The 24,090-nt window shown below is 45.2% G+C and overlaps 1 protein-coding gene and 1 pseudogene across 16 annotated transcripts in view; both read right to left on the bottom strand.

Annotated features, from left to right (window-relative positions):
• Window positions 1–24,090, bottom strand: part of LOC137204361 (E3 ubiquitin-protein ligase parkin) — a 1,432,750-nt gene that overhangs the window by 141,068 nt on the left and 1,267,592 nt on the right. The gene's annotated exons all lie outside the window — the stretch shown is intronic.
• Window positions 11,129–11,225, bottom strand: LOC137205128 (U2 spliceosomal RNA; annotated as a pseudogene).

The following is a 24,090-nucleotide window of genomic DNA, read 5'->3' as shown; positions in this document are numbered from 1 at the left end:
GTCTCTGCAGACATGGAGAGGTCACTTTTGTAAATATTTAAACAAGAAGTAAATGTGTCTTTAGCTAAGAGAAAATGGACAGAGATACAATCTTCAAATTCCTCTGCTGTAGCTTTGAAGTAACTACAATTTTAAAATAAATGTAAGATGGATGTAGAAGACTACAGATTCTTGATATTTGGAAACCACTGACTTCTTAGGGAGGGAGATGCTAACTGCCTTATAAATACCCAGTTTTTGTTTTCTTGGATAACCCTACTTCTGAAAGAAAACTGGAACTATGTGTGGCAGGTCAACTTTAAGTACTATTAAACACACTAATATAACAACTTGCTGTTTCAGACAGTGGAACTGTCCGACCTGGGAAATGCGCCACACACAATCTCCTTGTGCCAAGAGGGTCCTGAAGAAGTAATGTTACAAAGACAGGCACGGCTAGTCCCTATTTAGAATCGCCGAGGATGAGAAGCTCCACTAAAATTTCTCCATGTTTACATCTTTAAACGACAAAATGGCTTTCAAATTCAAATAACTCTGATGGAGACATTTATACAATAGAGTTCACACCTGCCTGTTTTCTTAACTAGAATATTCAGAACATAATTTAGCCTTTTTCTTGTTGACTCACTAAGAATCATCATTATGAGTCAAAACCATAGAATTTTAGTACAAAAGCATCCTTAGAGACCAGCTAGCTCCATTTCTTCCTTTTCGAGATGCTCAAGCAGAGGTGTGACAGGAGTTAAGTGGAAAGCAGAACCGTGCTGCCAGTTTGAAGGGAGTTGATCCAGAAGCCACGGCTTCGATTCTTGGTCCAAGGCTGAGACCGCCACACCTGCCGAGGCCTCGTGCCTTCCAGACTGGGGAGTGGGGTGACGCTCATGAGACCCTGTAGATGCGGCAAAAGCCAGCTTCCCCTTCGCAAGATGGGCTCAGACTCAATGCATTTTGCATTTTGGAGTCTACTTTTTATATTTTTTCCCTCTTTGCATTCACCTATCGTCTGTAGTGCTGTGGGTGTGTAAACGTGGTTCTGCCTCTAAACGTTACCCTACTCTCTTCAGCTGGGGCTTCCGCTCGGCTGTAAAATATTGCAGGCGGGATCTCACAGGGGTCTTTCTGCTGTGAGCCCCGGTCACTTTCCTGGGGACGGGGCCTCTCTCTTTCCTCTTGGCCTGCCCCCCACTCCTCCCCTCCCCTTCCCGCTCCTATAGGATGAGGGCGAAAAGCCTTCTGTTTTCCCCTGCATGTGGGTATTCAGTCCCTGTGCTTGTTTGCTACCATCATAAAGCACCATAGACCTGGGGGTGGTACTTAAACAATCGAAAGCTGTAAGTCTGAGATCAAGGTGTCAGCAGAGCTGGCTTCTCCTTGGCTTGTGGAAGGCCCTCTGCTCCCTGCGTCTTCACATGCTTGTCCCGCTGTGTCTGTGTCCTTATCACCTCTTCTAAAAAGGTCACCAATCATATCAGATCAGGACCCACCCTGGTGATTCATTTTAACTTAATTACCTCTTTAAAGTATCTATCTTCAAATATAGCCACATTCTGCGGTATTGGGGCTTAGGACTTCGTCATATGAATTTGACGTTGGGACACAATTTAGCCCATGACAGGCCCTTTGCACTTTTAAAGTTACCATGAATCACTCTAGGGAAACAGACAGTTGTAATGGCTCCAGAATTTTATAAAGTTCTTATGGCCAAGGTCCCTGAGTAATAGTTTCAGAATTACTTCTAAGATGGTAATTGAAATGAAGAATGACTGACAGATTCACTCATTCCAGAAGGATCCCTTCATGTTCCAACAAAGGCAGTGACTGACACCACAAACTTGAGCCCTGGGGATTGTTTCCCAGGTCCTGCAGGTGCGGGAGGAATGGGAAAGGCCAGATGGCAGCCTCTGGGCGGCAAAGTAGGGAGAACACAGAGAGGGCGGGAGAGGACAGAGCCCAGGCCAAACAGAAATGATGGCTCCAGAGGCTAGGATGGGGGTGGGGCTTCCTGGGGCTGGCGGTTAGCACCATTGGTTCAAACCCCTTTTCAGTCTGTGCCTTTCCCCTTCACTGACAACTGGCTGAGAAAAGGCCACAGGAGAAACATGGGTCACCTGGGTGCTGGGGAGCAATTAAAAACCAACTGGGTAAGAGGTACATTCTTTGATGGGAACAAAAGTCCTTTGTAGGTACAGCGGACTCACACTTGAAATCTGGCCATAAGAGTCTATGGAATGTTCAGCGCCTGCAGCTGCTTTTCAAGTCTGGCCTGGAAACACTGAGTGCTGTCTGTCCACGTTCTACCTTCATAAAGAGCCCAGCCCTTAGCCTGCCTGCCTGCTTGTCCTCTTTACTGCCAGGGGAACTCTCTGTCCCCACATCCCATCTCCCACCCTCACCTCACCCCAAAACTGGCTGTTGAGGGAAACATGCATCCACTACTCCATCCAACATCTACCCAACATCCATTCACTCCACCCAACATCCACCCAACATCCATCCCCTCCCCCACCCAACATCCACCCAACATCCATCCCCTCCCCCACCCAGTATCCACCCATCCATCCACTCTTCTATCCATCTATTCCTTTGAACCCTGAACATGAGCAGAGCACCAAGGGCCACTCTTATTCCTTTAAAAACCCTTTATTTTCTGAAGATGACTACTTAAGAAGCCTGATGACCAAGCTTGTCAGCGTAAACTGAGGCCTAAGAAGTGCTTGCCCAACTCAGTGTGACTAACCCACATGAATTTCAGAGAATGTGACTGTGACTGTGTTGGCTTCTCTAAGATTTCCTTCTCTCAGATCTTGTATAGGTGAAGTGTTGCTTAAGAAGGGTGTTACTTAAAAAGAAAGCTGGGAAGCGGGGTGGAGAATCAGTTGATACATTTTTAGAAATCACAGTAGGACGAAATACCAAGGAAAACATGAACTAAGAAATCAGAATGACCTCTTAGGCCCTGGTCACATATGGGTTAGGAAGTGGTTTGCAATGTTAGAAAGATCTTCTGGTCCACATTAAAATACCTTTTACAAGGATCCCTGAATCTGAATTTTCACACTGGCCATTTCCTGGTGAATCGGTCTTTCTTTCCACACCCAGGAACAAAGTTCCCTCTGGGAGTCAGACATTGACGCTTCCCTGGGGGAACACGGGGGCCTAAGCCAATTTTCCTAAATTAATTTTACTCTTATCTTGCACTTTTTTCTTCCTTTTTTTCTATATATATATATATATATATATTTTAACATCTTTATTGGCGTATAATTGCTTTACAGTGGTGTGTTAGTTTCTGCTGTATAACAGAGTGAATCAGCTATATATATACATATATCCCCATATCTCCTCCCTCTTGCGTCTCCCTCCCACCCTCCCTATCCCATCCCTCTAGGTGGTCACAAAGCACTGAGCTGATCTCCCTTATCTTGCCCTTTTAATCTGCATAAAGTCATCAGTCCTCGTTCATCTTATGGCCTGTCTCTGGTGAAAATCCCATTCAGAAGAAATACGATAATTCAAAGTAACTTAAGGCTTGACTGTTGTCTCTAAAGGGGCACATTCAAAACACTCAAATTCTTCTTAAAGTCCTCTTTCCCATTCTCTTTACTCTCAAAATCTCAACAGCTCACAGGGGAATTGCTTCTAATTCCCTCTCCCCCACCCCAAACCCCCAGACTCTCCAAGACTTCAGCTTGTATGGGGGTTCGTCTATCTCACCCCACTTTCCTCTGCTCTCCTCTTTCTAGATTTTTTTTCTCCCATAAACAGTTATGGGAGAGAAAAAGATCTCTGCCCTTAAGGTCAATCCAGTTCACTTTGCTTTTCCAGTTGGCTGTTCTTTTGTGTCCTTGACCCATGTATCCAATCGCTCCAGCCAACAACACCCAAGCTCCCCTGTTAGGAGCTGCCCAGCCAAGGGGGAAGAACGCTCATAGGTTATTCATTGTGTTTTTTGTTCCTGTCACGTAATGTTGGTCATCTGCTCATCATCCACAGTCTGAGAGGAAAAGGATAAACAAGTTTAAAAATCTTTTGGAAATAACCTAATAGCTTTGCACTTATCATTTCTGGAAAACCATTGTTGGTATTCAGTGTTGAAAATGTCTAAATCATAGGACTTCCCTGGTGGTCCAGTGGCAAAGACTCTGCACTCCCAATGCAGAGGGCCCGCTGGGTTTGATCCCTGGTCAGGGAACTAGATCCCACCCATCTCTTCATTCATTCAACTAATGTTTATTTCAGCCACAACTGAAAAAAAAAAAAAAGATCCCGCATGCCACAACTGAAGACCCCACATGCTGCAATGAAGACCCGGCCCAGATAAACAAACAAACAAACAAACAAGTAAATAATAAATAAGTGCTTTAAAAAAAGAAAATGTCTAAATCATAAAAAGATTCCATTGCCTTCAGAAAGCTAGCACATTGTATGAAAAATCGAGTAAAAAAGGAAAAAGAATTGATTTTATTTTTGTCATTTACTATGATTACATATGTATTAGAATTCTGTTCCAGCCAATCAGACTATGCTTTTGTACTTGTGTGAAGGTACATCCGAAGGCATAAATACCAAAGGGATAAACTCAGACAAAGGGTGTGAAGGATGGAAGGTGAAGAGAGTGGGCTCTTACTGAACGAGCTCTGGCTCTGGTGCAGGCTGTCCAGGTTCTGTTCTCAGATGTGTCTCCCATCGGCTTATTCTCTTTAAACGCAAGAGCCCTGCTGGGACATCAGGGCCATTTCCTCTGTCTTCCTTTAGGAACGCTGGGCTGTGTTTGCCAAGAGCTTTGATCACCCCATCTGGCTCCATAGAACAGAGCAGGCAGTTTTCTAGAACAGGGTAGGAGAGAGGCTCTTGCCTGTAGCTCCAGCAGGAAGATAGTGAGACAGAAGAGGTACAGGTCCGCTGCCTGCTCTCACTCTGGACAGTAAGCCGTAAATTGGGGAACCAAACTGAATAACCCCTAAGTGCTTTATTTTTATAATATATATATTACATATATAATATATATGTATATATAATTTGAAGTATAGTTGATTTACAATGTTGTGTTAGTTTCAGGTGTATAGCACAGTGACTCAGTGATGCCTACATATGTATCTTTTTTTTTTTTTCAGATTCTTTTCCCTTATAGGTTATTACAGAGTATTGAGTAGAGTTCCCTGTGCTATACAGTAGGTCCTTATTGGTTACCTATTTTATATATAGTAGTGTGTATTCCCCTAAATGTTTTAAAATCACAAAACAGTACTTCCATGAGCCAAGAATCAGCATTGTGAGAAGGCCTAACAGCTGCTCTTTAAGAATCAGATAGGAGAGAGATGGGGAAGGGGGCTGGCGCATGAGTTCAGAACGTCCAGTTAGAAGCCTCACAGTAGTGACAGTGAGCCTGGGAAGGCGGCGACCAATACAAGAGACACTACTGAAGCTGAAATGGGAGTGTAAATAACCCATTAGAGAGGAAGGACGTGGGGAAGACATGAGTGGTGGTACTGTTCAGAAAAGCTCAGAGGAGAAAGGAGGCTGCCTCGTGGCCGCTATTCTCTCCTCCCCATCTTGTGTCGACTTCATGAACGTTTTAAGAAGCTCAGGCCTCTCCTAGCCCCGCAGGGGGGCTGAGCCTTGTACAGCAGCAGGGAAGAGCCCCTGGGCCTGGAGTCCGGTCAGGCCTGGCTGCCTGCTGTATCCCTGTGTCTTTTTCCATCACCTTCTGTAAAGTCCTTCTGAAGAAGGACAAAGCCAGGGTGTTTGTTCCATCTTCTTTCTGATTTATGTTCATAAACATCCTCTTTGCTTTCCTCAGTACTAAAGACCCTTTCGGGTGTTGTTCAGCCATCATTTCTGTAGTGACTGGAGACATCTGTGGCATGAAGGTCGGGCTGATAGGATAGATCAGACGCTGGATTGCTGTCGTCTTCTCTGAGGAGCTCGTCTACAGCAGGGGCCCGTCTCCAGGTGCTGGGGGTCTCCGTGGAGCCCTGCAGTGTTTGCTTCCTGAGGGCACCCACTGTGGGCTGGAACCCGGCTGGACCCCCGGGTAGAGGCTGGGGCTCAGCTGGACCCAACATCGTCTGCCAGGGGGCTTCCTTCTTTACGCTTAAGTCTCTGGGTATGGCTGGCACGGGCCCCCAAGACCTCCTCACCGAAGATTCCCAGTCTTGACTTAATAGTTTCAACATCCTTCAAGTGACTTGTGACCCTGTGTTTTAAATCTAATCTTCCCCTCTTTTCCCTTTTATTAGAAAAAGAAAATTGATCTCCAGATTGTAAGCTCCTTAAAGCTAGAGATGATGAATTTTCCTCTAAATATTTGTTGTGAAAAGTTTAAACACTATAGAAAAAGTGCAAGATAAATATAATGAACACCCCTACACTCTTCACCTAGATTCACCAATTGCTACTATTTTGCAAGTTTCTTTCTCTCTTTATAAAGATACATATACACACATAATATATATTATACATAATATATATACACTGTAGATACATTGTATATGTGCGTGTGTATGTATACACACGCACATGTATACTTTTTGCCAAAACTGTCTCATAGTTGTGCACATCATGACACTTTAGCCCTGAATATACACCTCCTATGAACAATGGCATTCTCCTACGTAATTGCAATATAATGACAATATTCAGGAATTTAACATTGCTTCAATGTTATGATCTAATACTATGTTTCTGTAGATCTTTTTTTCAGAGATTATGTAATTTTCCCCCGAATACATTTTTACCTCTTCCTGCTTAACCAACTCAACTCAGGACCTAGCACAACATGACACACACAGAAGTCCCTAAATAAACATTAGTTGAATGAATGAAGAGATGGATGGAAGAATGAAAAGTTCTTTCGATGTGTCTTCAGACTTCAAAAGGTACGTGACTGAGCACAGTTCGTGAACTCCATGTGGGAATCACACGACCTTCAAGCTCTTCTCATTGATCTTGGCAGAAACCCCACACCCAACAGGATACGTATTTTGCAACTGTGGCTTTTTGTCCTCAGCTGGGTGATATTTAAGTTACTGGTGCTTAGAGGCACCATCCGGAACTTGGCAAACCTGCTCAAAGTGAAACATGTCAGAATCTCTGTTAATCATCCCTCATACATCCTACAAGCACCCAGGCTCCACCATCACTTCCAGCTACTGGGAATGCAAACGAGCATTGTAAAAAGAAAGCAGGAGGAGGACGGAGCTCTGCATTGTAGGATTTCACATCCGACAACAAAGAAGGGCACAGCTTCTGCTGTGATGGCATTCATGGTGTCAGAGGTGATCTGTCACAAAGAGGCTTTTGCGGAAACTGACAGCACATTCATTGCCACGGGGCACAGCATTCAGTGAGGCAGACTTTCCCCCCTCATATTTGACGGAAATTGTCTACTCATATCCGGTATCAAATAGCCCCAGCAGAAAACTCTACTTAAAGAGTGCTCTTTCCACCAGAGGACGGGTCCCGGCGTGAGGCTGTGCACACGGCAGGTGCCCCCGCCCTGGTTGTCTCCTCTCTTGCTGGCATCTACGGCAGGGGCATCCTAACTATGGTGGTAGGCAGATAGAGTTCATGATCATGCCTACTTTTCATTGGAACTTAAGGTAGCTGAACTTCAATCTCTCCCTTCGGACAGTTTATAATTTTGCTTTTCCCCCCACATTTCCTATGCATCCTTTTAAGACTGTAGGCATCCCAAGTTCTACATAAAATCTCAGCAGCGAGTTATTGTTAATATGTTTTATGGGCACATCAAAGCAATTATCCTAAAGCATGCTCGAGACAAGGATAGCTGGGTTCTAATTGTATCTAATAGACTTCAGATGAACAGCACTGCACTTCAGAAGCACACAGTTATGAAGAAAATTCTCTTTTTCATTTTGGTTTCCTTCTCTCCTAACTGATTTGTTTGAAAGACTGAAATTTGACTCTTGAGGGTGGAGGATGAGTTTGGGAATCCTTCCCCACCTCCCAGGACGCTTCCATCCTGTGCCCAGTTTCCCCGTTCTTCGCTATCTGCCCAGCGCCGCCCACGTGACGTGATGAAAGCTGCACTGTTTCACATCTGGAGCATCTCTCGGTCCACGGTTCAGGGACCCAAGTCCCCCTGGTCTCTTCCGGGAACGGACTGGCTCCCGGACAATCGCCTAGTGTCCAGGCAGGGGCCCCTTTCCTTTCAGAGGACATTTGATGTGAAGAGATCACATCATTACATCAGGGGAGGTAATCTGGCAGCTCTGCGCTGGTGCTCCAATTCTATTTGGTTTGTAAACTATAGATTTTCTTTACTGCGTGTTTCCTTTACACAGCTTGTCTTTGTCTAGATTCACAGTATTTCCTCTGACATAATCATCCTTCAAATATTACCCGAAACAGCAGTGGTGGTGGTGGGGTCACAGAGAAATACCCAAATAGTTCTATCTTATTATACTAGTGAACTCTTTCCTACAGGATACAAAAGACACTGATAAGAATATTAGCGTCTGTTGTCTTGGCAGCAGGGTTACTGTTAAAATAGTGGAATTTAGGGACATATTTTGGTTATTTTATAAACTGCGTTACTCTGCCTTTATCTATGAAACCCAATGATCGATTTCTTCAAGGAAGTGATAAAACATTAGTTAGAACAATCACAATCTTGGATAAATAAAACGACAACCAATAAAACCGCCGACTACTTGGTTGAAAAGAGTACTGTGTTACCCCGCTGTGAAGGGACAACACGGAACTTGGATAAAAGCTGGGGAAGGGAAACTGCTGACAGCATCAGCTGGTGTCTTTCTGAAACTCAGTCTTCAGTCACACTGCACTTGCTCACCAATGTCTTCCACGTATTTGCTTTCGTGCACCTATGGGGATATGGGGAGTCACAGTGTTGGATTCTGATATATTTTTAAAAATCTGGATTAGAGCCAGTTGACTGAACTTGGTTAACTGGGTGAGTAAATAATCCTGCAGCATAAACTGTTCACCTGGAATGATGCACTCGTTTTGAGGTTAAGGATGCAGGCGAAACAAATCTTTGCATCCCTGTCCCCGAAGGAAGGGCTTTTCAGTGAGGGGGTCCAGAACCCTGAGCTCAGCCTCCAAGGAGGTGGGTGAGGCCACTTCCTAGCTGGGTGACCTTGAGCAAATCAGTCTCTTCAAGGGTCTCTTTCTTCCTGGGTCAGATGAAGTCAACCGGTTCAGAGGGGTGGAAGAGAAAAGCAAATGAGATGGTGTCTGAGAAGTTCTTAGCACAGTGGCTGGGACACACGTGCTTGATACATGACTGCTATGAGTACTACTAACTCTAACCAGATGTTGCTGTTGTCTTAAAAGAAGAGATACACTCACAAAGGTATATTTAGGACTTCCCTGGTGGCGCAGCGGTTAAGAATCTGCCTGCTAATGCAAGGGACACAGGTTCGAGCCCTGGTCTGGGAAGATCCCACATGCCGCGGAGCAACTAAGCCTGTGCGCCACAACTACTGAGCCTGCGCTCTAGAGCCTGCAAGCCACAACTACTGAGCCCACACGCCACAACCACTGAAGCCTGCACGCCTAGAGCCCATGATCCGCAACAAGAGAAGCCACCGCAATGAGAAGCCCACGCACCGCAACGAAGAGTAGCCCCCGCTTGCCACAATTAGAGAAAGCCCGCGTGCAGCAACGAAGACCCAACGCAGCCAAAAAATAAATAAATAAATTTATTTTTTTTTTAAAAAAAGGTATGTTTAGATTATGCGTTTTAAGAAAAGAACGAAAGAACCAGGGAAGGTCTCAATGCCTCCTTCCTCAAAGTGAAGATACATTTCCTTGTTCTGTGATCTCTGTGCAGTTAGAATGCAGGATAAGACTTAAGATATACAGGAATTTCTTTTCCTATTCAGGGAAAAATGTACTCATTTACCCAAGTAAGTTTACCCATTCATTCAAGACACATTTATTAACTCCTAGCAGGTGACAGGTATGAACATACTATTTTTTTCAGAAAGATATTTCCTATATTTCTAATCAAGGGATTTTCTTTTAACATTTATTTGTGTCCTGCAAATTCCCAGGATACCTTCTGCTGGAAAAACCTACCTCACGTTTGAAAGCAAAGGCTATGCCGCTGTACTAATTTTATGTCAAGTCCGAATTATAGCAAACCTGGTGTCTGTGAATGCCCTTGAAAGGTTTGTATGGTGGCCAGTGTTATGCCAGCACTCATTCAGTTGTGAGCAATTGTCTTTTTCAAGGTGGAGAATTCTAGAATGTTTACCTTTGACCTTGGCCTTCTGTGGATTTGTGCATCTTCGTCTGCTACCCTTGGGCTTGTGTTCCTGGGCTCTGGGCTGCAAAGTGCTCTCCTTTGCATCCGAGGCTCCTGCAAAGTGCCAGCTAGACAGTGGGCTGAAGCAAAGCTGAATTACGGAAGTAAAGAAGAAGGAAAAGTGAGAAGGGAACAGAGAGATGGTGTATAAGAGGAGGAGGGTGGGCGGACAGAACTTTACCCACGTGGTTGGCTATTGAACAAGTTGATACATTAGAGACAATACAAAATGTAGTGCATGTAAAGGATATTTCTCCTTTCATGGATTCCGGAGGGAGAAGAAGTCAAAAGGAACAGGTCAGAGATGCCCAAGTCAGAAGGGGGATGGGGCGAAAGTGCGTTTGTCCAGCAAGAAACTGGCAGGGCCCCTTCTAAGGGGCCCTTAGAAGGTGACATTGTCCAACTGGAAATAGGGGAGCGACCGAGGCATCACTGCTTACACCTGGTTCAATCTCCAGCCCAGAGAATATGGCAAAGGGGACTGAGTCACTGATGTAACCCTTAAAGTTTCCTTACGAGGGGATGGCCATTCTGGAGACCAATGGACTTCTCAATAAGTCCAATACAATCAGTTTTTCTTCCAGGGCTAAAACAAATGACTGTTTCTCAGGCTGAGGACCAGCTGAAGTAGCTGATTTGTGTTATTTGGGCTGTGCTGTTTAAAAATAATACAGTATAATCACACTCATGTGGAGGCCGGAAATAAGAAGAGAAGGAGGGTCAGATTCACCGCTGCTCTCCTACACACCCACACCTTCTGAGCGCAGGGGCAGATGTAACTGTCTGCACTGTGTATCCTTTTGTCTTGTCTTTTCATGCTTCTTAGCCAAGTGTAAAGAGTCAATTTGGTGTCAGTTAAAAGCACACATGGTATTTAAATTGATAAGAACAGATACTACACTTGATCTTAGCCAAAAGGCCGAAAAAGAAAAAAAAAAGCACACACGGTAGAACTCCATTGTACTAGTCATCTGCTGATGACCCACCAGGAGAAGCTTGGGAGCCAAGTTTGGACTTATGTCCAAAGAAGAACCCTCACTCACCCCAGCTAACTGAGGTTTTATATCAACATTTCACATGGAATGGGAGACACAGCTCTTTAAGAAGGGGCACTGACAACAGGAAATTAAATTCTGTAGGTATTTGCCAAGGATGTAAAATGTGATGCAAGTTTAAATACTGGAAACTGCAATCCAGTTGGCACCGGGAAAACAATGTAGGAGAACGGTCATGTGGCTGGCTTTTGTGCCTGAGACATCATTTCGTACCTGGAATCGTGATTTGCTGTAAAAATTCTGAAGTATCTGACAGGATGCTTTTAATTACACAAGTAATATACACTGTCTTCTCGTTTGCAGAAAACCTTAATAGCAGTTAGAAACTTCCCAGATGAGCTGTGACGGGGTTGAGAATCGAAAAGCTTGGGTGGGAAAGCAGAAACCCAGATTTGGTTGTTTTGTTTTGGAGAAACTGAGCTTCAGTTTTAGGTGAATTCGAGCCTTCTTGACGGGTTACCAGACAGTACAGCCCCTATTCATCCGCAGGCAGTGGATGGGATGGTGCGGGGCAAGCTTTTCCTGAATTGCCTTAAGTGTATATTTGCCATCTCTCCTGCGGCTAAGAGCCGTTCAAATTCACTCCCAGAATACCCTGGGACTTTCTCCAGAAATGGTCACTCCAGAGCACATCTTCGCACAGGAATCACACCGCTGTCAACGAGGTGATGTCAGCCAGACAGGAAAACAGTCTGTAGCCGTGGATCTCGGCAAAAACCTCTCCTGTGTGGACACACGGGGAATTTGAAAGGAAGATGTGTCGGTGAAATGACATCACCTCAACACACAATACTGCAGGGACGCGGCGGGCCAGCGGTCCTCAGTGGGGAGTGGTTTGGTCTCCGGGGACACTGGCAATGTCTGGAGACATTTGGGGTTGTTACCACAGGGTCGGGGGCTGCGGGCATCTCGGTGGGCAGAGGCCAGGGACCCTGCTGAGCATCCTGCCGTGCTCAGGCCAGCCCCACAACTGGGAATTATCCAGCCCCAAAGGTCAGCAGCGCTGAGGCTGAGAAACCCTGTGTCAGCGAAGAGAAAAGGAGTTTCAGTTCACAGGACCGCTGTGCCAACAAGGAGTCTGTGTGAATATTAAACATAGTCAACTTGCGAGCTGGGAAGTGGCTTTAGAGAGCTGCTCCTGTCTGGCCTGTGAGCCAGTTCATCCGATCTCAGCGGAGTCCGCTTGTCCCACGTGAAGCACCGGCTGGGCAGGCACCGGAGGTGTCTCCAGGATAAATCTGCAGAGGTGGTGGCCTCGGCTTGTGAACAGATCCATGCGTGGTGACCAAGGAGCAGAACGGGTACCAGAGCTTTTCTCCCTGTGATCTCGTGATTCCAGAAATTACTGATCCGGGGCTGCCGTGCTTCTCATTTGTTTTCAGACCATGGAACACACTTCTTTTCACAACTGTCTTGAATATTCACGAAGTCTAGCTGTATTTTCATAATACAGTGAGGAAGATGTGACAGTGTATCACTGTCCGCATTTTACAGAGGAAAACCCACGAAGGAGGTAACTGACCTGCCTAAATTAAGAGTCGGCCAAGACCAGTCACAACTGCTGCTGGTACAAACAGGAACCATTTGTTTGGCACTTACTGCGGGCAGACAGTGTGCTGAACACGGCATGTATGTGTCTCATTTTATCCCCTTCCCTCCGCCCCATCCTCACTGGGACTTGGCTGAGGGCCTGAGGTCCGGCTTCACAGCAGGGGACTGGCCCACCTGGGGCGTGAGCCCCTTTCCCCCTCCTCCATCGCTGCCCCCCACCCCACTCCGATGCGGGTACAGAGTTCTCAGATTGCAACTAGGAAGAAGGCTCAATGAATCATAGCAAAGAACTTTTTTATTTAAATGGGATTGACACTTCAATCATAGAAATGGTTTGATCTCCATTACAATTTTTTTTTTCAAAACGTAACTTCCCATTCATTTTTACTACATCGTGTAGATACACAGCAGGCAGATAAGAGCACTGAATCCAATTGATGCATTCACTTGCTCACTCATGAGACAGTAAGCACCTGTTGTGTACCAGGGAAGGTTCTAGGCCATGGGGGGAGGCGGGGTGGTAGTTAGGATTGTTGACTCTAAGCTCTTGTCTTCAGTGTGCTCACAACCTAGTGTGGGAGGTGGTGAGTCACATTACAAGACACACACACACAAGAGAGGTGTGACGTGCTGGGACATTTCAGAGACAGGGAAGAAAAAAGCCTGGCTGAGTTTTGACGGGGACCGTTTGCCTGGAGCCTACAGCGTGTGGGAGTGTTAGAAGGAGACGGGCTGGATTCACTGAGGAGTGTGGTTCACGTTCTCTAGTGGCTGAGGTGCTGTTTTTGGCTTCCTCATCCGTATGGACTCTGTCAGTGATGTCTGTGCCTTTCACCCAGGGGTCATCCTTGTCACTCATGTCTATTTGGTTACCAAGGTCTGCCCCCCCCCCACCCGGTCCGAATGGCTTCCACATAGGATGGCCTGGGGTAAATTACTTATTTCTGTGATCGTTTCTCCTCTTCTATAAAGCGGGAGTAATAAAAGTGGTATGTAGGGACTTCCCTAGTGGCGCAGTGGTTAAGAATCCGCCTGCCAATGCAGGGGACACAGGTTCGATCCCTGGTCGGGGAACTAAGATCCCACAGGCCGCGGGGCAACTAAGCCCTCACGCCACAACTACTGAGCCCATGAGCTCTGGAGCCCACAAGCCACAACTAGAGAGAAGCCTGCGCTCCGCAATGAAGAGCCTGTGTCCCGCAACTAAGACCTGACGCTGCCAAAACTAAATAAATAAATATTAAAAAAATAAAAGCTACTGTACTCCAATAAAAGTTAATTCAAAAAAGCCTTTAAAAAAAAAGTGGTATGTATATGATAGATGTGAGGATTAAACTGGACACTTAGACACAGGAACCCGGACTTTGGGGGTGCGGAGATGACTGCTCTGTTTCCAGTGGCCCCCTCTTTGCCTTCTCTCCATCCCCTCACCTCCTTTCTTTAGGCACCTAACGTCACCCTGGACACCCTGGAGGCCCTTCTGGTTTGTTTCTTCTCTGCTAATCTCTCCTCTCTCCAAACACTTCTGCCACTAGTCTCTGGTAGGAACCCCTTCTTTCTTCCAGGGAGTTTAAATAAGTAAGGTTGTTGGACTAGAAATAATTTATTAACTCAATTGTTTATGAACTCATTGTTTTTCCAACTCATTAAAGGTACCTTTAAACACTTGATCTTAAAGTTCCGAATCAAGTGTTTTTTTCCTGCACTTGGGGAAGAAGTTTTGCTATTTGCATCCCTCCGTTCATTTGCACATGTGTAGGCAGAGTAACCATGTTGCCTTATTAAAGAACTCCAGACACCCAAACTATAGAACATTAAACGATATATCTAGATCGTGTGTTTTCTTCTCAATCACAGTTAATTAAAGCCAAACTATATTTTTCGAGTTCCTCATGGGTAAAGACATGTTGTTCTCACTTCAGCCATGTGGTTGTCCCCAGTTTTTACCCTGAACACCAACGGCTTAGCGGAGAAAGTTAGGAGACGCAAGATTTCTATTTCTTTTGAATTTGTATTGTTAAATCAGGAAATATTTTTAAAGGTAACGGTTGAACACTGAAAAGGTGAAAATTGCTTTAATTTATAGCAGGAAACCAGGCTCACTTGAAATTTCTATGTTTGATTGAAAGGAAAAGATCGCATTTGAATACTTATCCCTGAGACCAGAAATGGATATAAAATGCAATTAATCGATCTGCTAATTGTTCTTCCTTGTGTGAAGAGCTGTTTAGTGTTTACTACCCACCATGACTGTTCTGTGGAACTGAACCAAACCGGGGTCCAAAGCCCTTCTGTGCTTTCCCTCCTCCCTCCTGGGTGTGGAGGAAGGTTGGGGGAGGGGGAGAGGAGCTGCCCGCTTCCCAAACTATAGAACATTAAACGATATATCAGCATCCAGCAGCCTCTCTGCTCTCCGGCTTCCCTGGGGTCTCTCCCAGGGTATCCGCGGGCCACCTGCTCACATGGACTGTCCCTTGGGCAGGCGTAGCTCGGGCACGGTCTCTGCCTGGGTCTGCCCTGGCTTGGGCAGCAGGATGGGTTCAAAGGCACACTACACTGCTTTTCATAGAAGGAGGCTCTATGAACAGCACAAAGGACAGGCGTTAGAGGCCTCCTGGCCAGACTTCTTGCTCTAGGAGTCCTGTGTGAATTGTGTCTTCTCTCTTCTAGAACCTTCACTCATAACTCTCTATTTTCCACTTCTCCCTATGTGCTGGCTCCTGAGGTCACAATCCCATCTTAAAACAAACACCTGAGGTCACAATCCCATCTTAAAACAAACACCTCACCTTGACCCTTATCTGTCCCCCTGCCACCAAGTCCCTCAAGAGAACAAGGTCATATTTGCTCTGTCTACTTTTCCATCCTCCATTTATTCTTTTTTGGTAACAGTTTATTGAGATATAATTCACATATCATGCAATTCACCCATTCAGGTGTATGATTCAACAGCTTCAGTATATTCATAGAGTTACGGCATCCGTCACCCAAATCAACTTTACAACATTTCCATCACCCCATGAAGAAACACTGTGCCCGTTAGCAATGGTTCCCCATTCCCTCCCCCACCCCAGCTCTGTTTTCCATCTCTGTGGATTTGCCCCTTCTGGACGTTTCATATAAAAGGAATCACACAATATGTGGTCTTTTGTGTCTGACTTATTTCCTTTGGCGTGATGTTCTCAAGCTTCATCCATGTTGTAATATGTCGCAGTATTTCATTCCTTTTAATGAACAAATAACCTTCCATTCTGTGGACAGACCACATTTTAGTTTATCTATTCAACAGCTGATGGACTTAAGAGCAAAAGTTCCTTCCTTTTGCTCTTATGGATAAAGTTGCTCTGAACATTCCTGTACGAGGTTTTGTCTGGATAAATGTTTTTATTTCTCTGGGGTGTGGTTGGTCACCTTCCCCTGAGGCATGTGGCTGAAAGGGGGAGTGGATAACCTAACAAAATCAAGGTCTCTCGGGAAAAAGAGGGAGCGTAGATGCTGGGTGAATAACCAATAGTTGTCACTAAAATGTTTCTTCTTTTTATAAGGGTTAATCTTCATGAGCATATGCCTGTACGTCCCACCCATGAGTCATGTTCTCTATCAAGTTTAGAAAGCATCCTTCAATTTCTAGTTAAGTGTTGTTCATTAATAATGAACATTTATCAAATGTCTTTTGCCATCAAAGGAGATTATTTTATGTTATGAATTTTGCTATAGTGTGAAATGCTAAACTTATAGATTTCTCAATACTAATTTATCATTAAATTAATGGGATTAAAACTTGCTTGGTTGTAGTGGGCAGTTCTCTTAATACATTGTTAAAATGGTCTTTATAGTTCTTGATTTAAAATGCTCACATCTAAGTTGCAATATGTATGTAGGGATTCAGTTCTCTGGACCATAGGCAGATAGTTTAGCTCATGCACACATGATAAGTACAACTGGTGAATATTAATGCAGAGATGTAGCAAGGCAGCCTGGAAAGGAAATTCAGCAGTTGGAGGAGGTTTTGTGGCCTGAAAGTCTACACAGAATTGTCCAGTCAAAGCAGAGGCCAGGAAACCCTCGGTGCCATTATCTGGTCTGCACGGAGACCCTCCACACCTCTGTCTGGGTCACGGTTAACTCACAAATCAGACCAATTTGGACATATTCAAGCCAACAGATGGAGGTTCAATTTTAACAGAACCTTGAACATGGTCGACCTCTGTACCGTTAGGGTCTCCCCACATGGGCATCACAGCACGGATGTGTGATGCCCACGTGGGGCACAAGCATCCCAGTAAGAACCCCCAGTACGCTCTCCACAAGAACCCCAGTGAGAACCCCCAGTACATATGCACTAGCTAGTCTGGTCTCTGGTCTTAGATTCCTGGTGGGCTTCTCCCTTTAAGTAACAACTTTTGTTTTCTCTATGAATATGATGCCTTCTTGTTATAAAACATTCAACTACTATAGAAAAGCACAGAAAAGAAGAGAAGAATCACCCCAAATCTCACTACCCACAAATGCCAGCACTGCTTTTGGTTTAAGCCTCTTTCCAGCCATCAACCTCTGGGAAACATACAGATGGAAGGATCAGCAGATGTGGATGTAAATACATACGATTTCATTGTATAAAAAGTGAGTCATACTAGACAGGCTCTTTTCTTGTTAAGTAGCAACTTTCATTTCATGTAAAGTTGACAGAAGAAAAAGAAAATGCAGTGAAACTGAATGGACTGCTAAACTTATATATAAATACTCCTTCAGAAGATATATTAGTTCCCAAATTTGCCTCTAATGTTGAGGAATTACAGTCACTGCGGAGAGGTCAAGACCGTATTTTTTGGCATATTTTTCCACGTTGGACAATCTGGGTTGACTTTGCTTGAAAAACCAGGTGAGAAGCTCTCATCCATCTTCCGATCTCCCCTGCCCGACCTCCTACCTTTCTTCCTCATGTGCTGTAAACATGACTCCCTGGGGGCTGCTTGTTTGCTTTTTCTTACTCTTTCCTCTGAATTGACCCGATGGGAACCAAAGCTCACGGCCTGGCCTTCAGCCACGGCACCTCCCTTATCACTTAAATCACATTTTCGCTTCTGCTCAGATCACTTATTTGGAAGGAGAAAGTTTAATCTAAAATACTGTGTAACAATTAGAGATGCACATCTCATCTTTTACAGACAGGTTAACATGACATGGCATCTCTTAGTCATTTCTTTACCATCTTAAGGTGTCATCTAAAATTATCATTCTGAAGAGTCTATTTATTAAAAATGACTTCTCAGTAGCACAGAGAGCCACATAAAACAGTCTAGGAGGTCTCTCCTGAGATTGGACTGGCCTTTCCACAGTGTGTCAGAGGCAGAAAGGTGCACAGGAGCCACTCCTTTGCTGCCACCAAGGCCACATGCAGACGTGGCCCTGATCCTGTGTCCTGTCTCCTGGCTGAAGGGACACCAGCCTCACAGCCACTCAGGACAGCCTTGGGTTTACGCGAGAGCTCTCTCTGTCTCACTTGTCACATTTAACTGATTACCAAATCCCATACTTTTTTGGGGGGGAATAATTTTAGGTTTACAGAAAAGTGGCAAAGATGTAGACAGCATCCCTTTATATTTTCCCAGCTTTCCCTAATTTTAGCAGCTTACATAACCACGGCACAATTATCCCAACGGAGGCATGAACATTTGGTACAATACTACGAAGTGAACTACAGACCTGATTTAGATTTCATTCGTTTGTCACTCATGTCGTATTTCTGCTCCTGGGTCCACTGAGGCGGAGACTTCAGGGCCTAAGTACGTATGTACTGAAGTCTTTCTTGTCCTGGTCAGCAAGTTGCCTTCACTCTGGCCCTCAGCTCCCCTCGCGTCCACTCTGCGGAAAGTCTTTGAAATGACCCCCTTTCTCCAGTCCCACTCCCCTTCAGCCATTCCTTACAGAATGATCTTTCATAAATGCAGATTTGATAGTGGACCTTCCTTCTCAAATGCCCTCAAAGTTTTCCCTTCATGCACGACGCGGAGTTGAGACTTTCTAGCAGGGCCACGTCTGGATCTGCTTCTCCGGCCTCATTTCCCTTAATTTCTCCCAATTCAGGACCCACGCAGGAAGGTCCCTGTGCTCTCTGTGGCCGCCGGCTCACAGCCTCTGGGCCTAATGCTGGCCGTCCACCCGCTCTCACTCATGCTTTCAACCTGCCCCTGGGAAGTTTCCCCTATCCTTCCCCTCGCCAAGCCTGGACCTAGCACAGCTTCTGTTAGGGTGCTGACCAAACTGCATTGCGGTTGCATATCTGTCTCCTCTGATGGTTTGTCAGTCTTTTGGGTTCTTTTCGGCTGCACCGCAGCTTGTTTCGGATCTTAGTTCCCTGACCAGGGACTGAACCCGGGCCCTCGGCAGTGACAGCACCGACTCCTAACCATGAACCCCCAGGGAATTCCCTGTCAGTCTTGAGCAGAGGAAATTTGTCTTTATTTCTGTAGCCCTGACACCCATCATATTCAGTGCTCAGTAATTGTTTGTTGAAGACGTAGAAAACAAACTTATACTTACCAAAGGGGTCAGGGGGGATAAATTAGGCGTTTGGGATTGATAGCTACACACTACTATATATAAAATAGACAAACAACAAGGACTTACCATATAACACAGGGAACTAAACTCAGTATTTTGTAATAACCTACAGTGGAAAAGAATCTGAAAAAGAATGTGTATGTGTGTGTGTGTGTGTGTGTGTGTGTGTGTGTGTATAACTAATTCACTTCCCTGTACACCTGAAACTAACACAACGTTGTACATCAACTATATTTCAGGCAAGCAGGCTGGCGACAGCGGTGACTCAACCATGGCTGATGCGCAGAGCTCGTGTGAACTCATGAAATTGGAACGTCTCCATGACAAATGGCCCTGAACATAAAGCCAGCTGCTACTGCAGAGAGGTACTTCAGAATTCAAAGATTTTCAAATACCACGTGATGGGTCCCTGGTGAGAGTCAAGGGCTTCCTATGGTATCAGCCCATCCTCTTCTTAGTGGGACAAACTCCTTGGGAGGCATCAGTAGCGGTCGGTCCGGCTTGAGGGAGGCTCAGGAGAAATTTCAGGTGGGGGTAGGGGTGTCAGGCGGCGACAGTAGCCAAGGCTGCTGCGCCTGCTGGAGGCCCGTTCCTGGGGCCAGGCTCCCCAAAGTGTGGCCCACGGCAGGGAGCCCAACTCATCGTTCTTCACCCAGGATGGCCTCAGTTTCTGAACTGCCAGTCCGTGTGCAGCAGCCCCCTCAGTGCTGGGCTCCGTGGGAAGGTTGGTCATCCCCACAAGAGGCAGAGAAGATGCTCACGAGAAACTCAGAAGGGTCGTATTCATGGGGGGCTGGAGACTGAGTCCCGTCTTCCCAGAGCTTCCACCCAACTCATTTTTCTCCCACTGCACCCTGTCCAAATCCATTTGGCAAAACTCCTTTGAAAGAAGCAGTAGAGTGTTTTTAAATGGTTCGTTATCATTTGTGTAAAGTTCAGGTAATGCAAGGACTGAATTATTGATTGGAAAATCTTCATTTCTTGGTTGCGTTCAATCTGGGCAGCTTAAACTGTCACGAGAGATTAAAAACTGTTTTTCATTATAAAGTGATATTTTCACACTGCCAAGAAACGTGCAAAGTAGAGACAAGTGAAAGTTCACGTATAATTTTGTCACCATAGCAAAATGCATTTTAATATAGGTTCTTCAATCACTTTTTCTTAGACTTAATTTTTAAAAAATAATTGCAATTACAGCATACGTACCATTTTGGTAAGCTCCTTTTTACTCCCCATTACATTATAAACATTTTTTCATGATGCTCAGTAGTTTTCATACCCAAACTGTTTAATGACTACGTGAAAAACACTTTTGAATTAAACTGGGAAATTTCAAAGAAATACTTATTAACTTAATTAGCATAGAGTTGATCATAATGAAGTCCTGACAAGTTGTCATTTTAGAAATCTATTGGCATGGGAAGATGCTCATCTTATGTTTTTAAGTAGAAATTAGTAAGATGCGAGATAATTATTTCTAAACGGTGGTTTTAATTTTTCCTTTTTGCCTTTTTTACTTTCTGGAATGTGATAGTGAAATAATTACTTTGTAATAAAAACACAAGGAACACTTTCCAGGGGAAAAAATACTGAGAGGAGATTTGATGCTTAATAGCATCTCACAAAAATGCCATTGAAGTCACTCTGAGTTTGGAATTAAGAAGCCAAGAATCATGGATAAGACAAATTATCTATAGAAAGGAAAAACTGCAGAGTTTGTCTTTGCTAGTACAGTTGGAGAGGTTTTTCAAGAACAGCCAATGTACAGGTGAGGTCACCCGGGCACTGGAGGGGAGGAGGGTTCAAGGGGAGAACCCTTTGAGTGCAATTCTCAGGGGCTCCCAGCTAAGGATACCTGATCTGAGACCGGGGATTTTCGTCCTGCGTCATATGTGCCTTTGGAATGGAAAGTGATCGTCTGCCCAGGGGACACTGGTCATACAGCTGAGTCGCTTAGCTCTGAGTCTAGGCTCCACAAGTTAGCTTTTCACTGTGGTTTGATTTTCAAGTAGATTTGCTCAGAACTCCAAAATGCAATTCCCTAGTTATGGAGCCTGGAATGTGGCAGGCCCGGCACTAGGTATTGTGGATACAAAGGCGAGTACTATAGTTATATTCTCCTTATCTGCTCCTGGGGGGTAGAGATAAGTAAATAAGTGATTAAAGTTTCACACGTTAAATGCTATTATGAAATATATATATGAATGAATTATAATAAATATGAATAAATATAAAAAATAAATATTTGATTCCTGGCCCATGGTTCCTAAAACCTTTGGAATCCCTGGAGTGATGTGTATGCTAATGAGATGACTGTGGTCGGACCTTAGGTAGCTTCAGGATGGGGGCTGCCTGTCAGGAAAGTCAAGACACAATTAGAGGGTTGGAAATTTTAGCCCTAAGCCCTGACATCGACGGAAGGGAGAGGGGGAGGGGCAGGAGGTTAGGTGAATTACTAATGGCCAACGATCTAACCAATCGTGTCTACTTAAGGCAAATTCCATTAAAAAACCCTAAGCAATTGCGTTCAGACAGCTTCCCAGCTGGCGAACACGTTGAGGTACGGGGAGGGTGAGGCACCCGCAGAGGGCATGGACGCTCGGCACACCCCTCCCCATCCCACGCCTGCCCCATGCAGCTCTTCATTGGCTGTCCTTGAATCTGAACTCTTTATAACAAACTGGTAACAGTGAATAAAGCACTTTCCTGAGTTCTGTGAGCCATTCCAGGGTAATATTGAACTTGAGGGGTTGGGTCATAGAAACCCCCGATTTATAGCCCGTCGGTCAGAAGTATAGGTGGCAACCTGGGACCTGTGACTGGTGTCTGAGTCGGGGGTGGTCTTGAGGGGCTGAGCCCTCAACCTGTGGATTCTGACACGTACTCTGGGTAGGTAGCATCAGACGGAATTGACTCGTAGGATACCCAGTGGTGTCGGGAGGACCTTGTTGGTGTTGGGGAAAAAACACCAGACAACTATGACTCAGGAAGTAGTGCAGCTTTGGGAACACAGAGGAAGGGACCCTAATGCAGACTAGGGTGGCTGGAGAAGGGTTCCTGGAGAAGTGGATTAAACGGAGACCTAAGGGTGGCCAGGCAAAGGGGGAAGATGGGGCTGTAAAGAAAAGATTCCGGGCAGATGGAAAATCTCAGGAGAAATCAGGAGGTGTGCTTCTCCTTGCAAATATAAATTGTAAATTGACCCTGTAGCTTCCATACCTCATTCTCTTATGAGCTAGATTAGTGTGAGTCCATCTTCTTGGGTCCGGACACCTCTCGACACAGTGACAAAGTTGATTCTCTCGGCCTACGTATCAGAGGGTGAGATCAGGGAACACCGAGGTCCCACTGAGACAGTGTCACCAACGTGAGCGCCAAACGGATCTTCCCAGAAAATACTCCCTGCCTTGTTTTGCATGATTATTCAAACTGCAGTGAAAGTTCTGAAATATTTGTGGTTGGACAGTTTATTCACAGTGGGTAATCTGAAGACAGGCCCAGTGTTGTTTTGAAATAGGGTTTTCTTTTCAAAACTGACATAGATACTCTCCGTGGTGTCAGAAGTGGCCTGGCGAGGGTAACGGGGGGTGGGACGCGTGCGCCAGTGATGTTAGCTTCCCCGCTCCCGGTTGCTCCTTTTGAGTCGGTAGCCACACCTGCACTTACTCGTCTCTACTCACAGTGTCAGCTCTTTACTGTCCCCCTGGAGAGTCGGCATAACAGCTGGATCTTGTCCCTTCAAGCCTTTCAAACACAGCTGGCAACTTGCCTTTGTAGGAGAATTTCTGGGACCGTGGAGAAGCTGATCCAACACACTGAAATCCACTGCGAGTCCGTCACCCGCCTCTTCCACAAAATCACTAACCCCGTGAAGGGACACACACACCTTCCCGGCACCTGCAATTAGTTTGCATTCGTTCTGTGCTTTTCGTTAGTTTGTTCGGGGGTCTCCACTGACTAGTTCATCTATTAATAATAAGGAACACTTCCTGAATGTCTCCCGGGTGCAAGGCACTGTCTTAAGGGCTTTATGTGAATCAATCCATGTAGTCCTCATACCAGCCCCACGAGGTGGCTGCTGTTACTGTCCCCAGGGTTCACACCCAGGGGGGCAGTGGAGTCGCTCACTCAACTGCTTTCTCTGTCTTCGTTTCTAGAAACGTGGTGTTTCCTCAGAGCATTTCCTGTGATGTTTGGCACCAGGGGCCCTCGGGGTGTGCTGCTTGCCCCAGATATGTAGAGGAGCTCTCCAAGAATGTTCCATCCACATCATGGAGACACGGACTCCTTGTAAAGTGAACAATGCACAGCCACCAACACAGAGCCAAAGAAGCGCAGAGTCAACACACCCGCGCTGAGAGCAATGCAAAGTCACCCAACGTTTCTGCAGTGACATGGCAGAAAGTCCCGCGGTCTTTCCCAACACAAACTTCTGTTTTAAACAGTTATTAGAAAAGTTATGCTGAGAAGGCAGGAAAGTAACTGTTAGATTTTTAAGTGATGGTTTGCTTTTCAGAGGCCTGTCAAAAATTTTTAAAAATTTTACTGAAATATAGTTGACTTACCATGGTTGTGTTAATTTCTGCTGTACATCAAAATGACTCAGTTACACATATATATTCTTTT

The sequence above is a fragment of the Pseudorca crassidens genome, chromosome 13, assembly GCF_039906515.1.
Source record: "Pseudorca crassidens isolate mPseCra1 chromosome 13, mPseCra1.hap1, whole genome shotgun sequence".
NCBI classification, from domain to species: domain Eukaryota; kingdom Metazoa; phylum Chordata; class Mammalia; order Artiodactyla; family Delphinidae; genus Pseudorca; species Pseudorca crassidens.
Note: the sequence above shows the minus strand (reverse complement) of the source record. Positions and strands in the feature narration are given on the sequence as shown.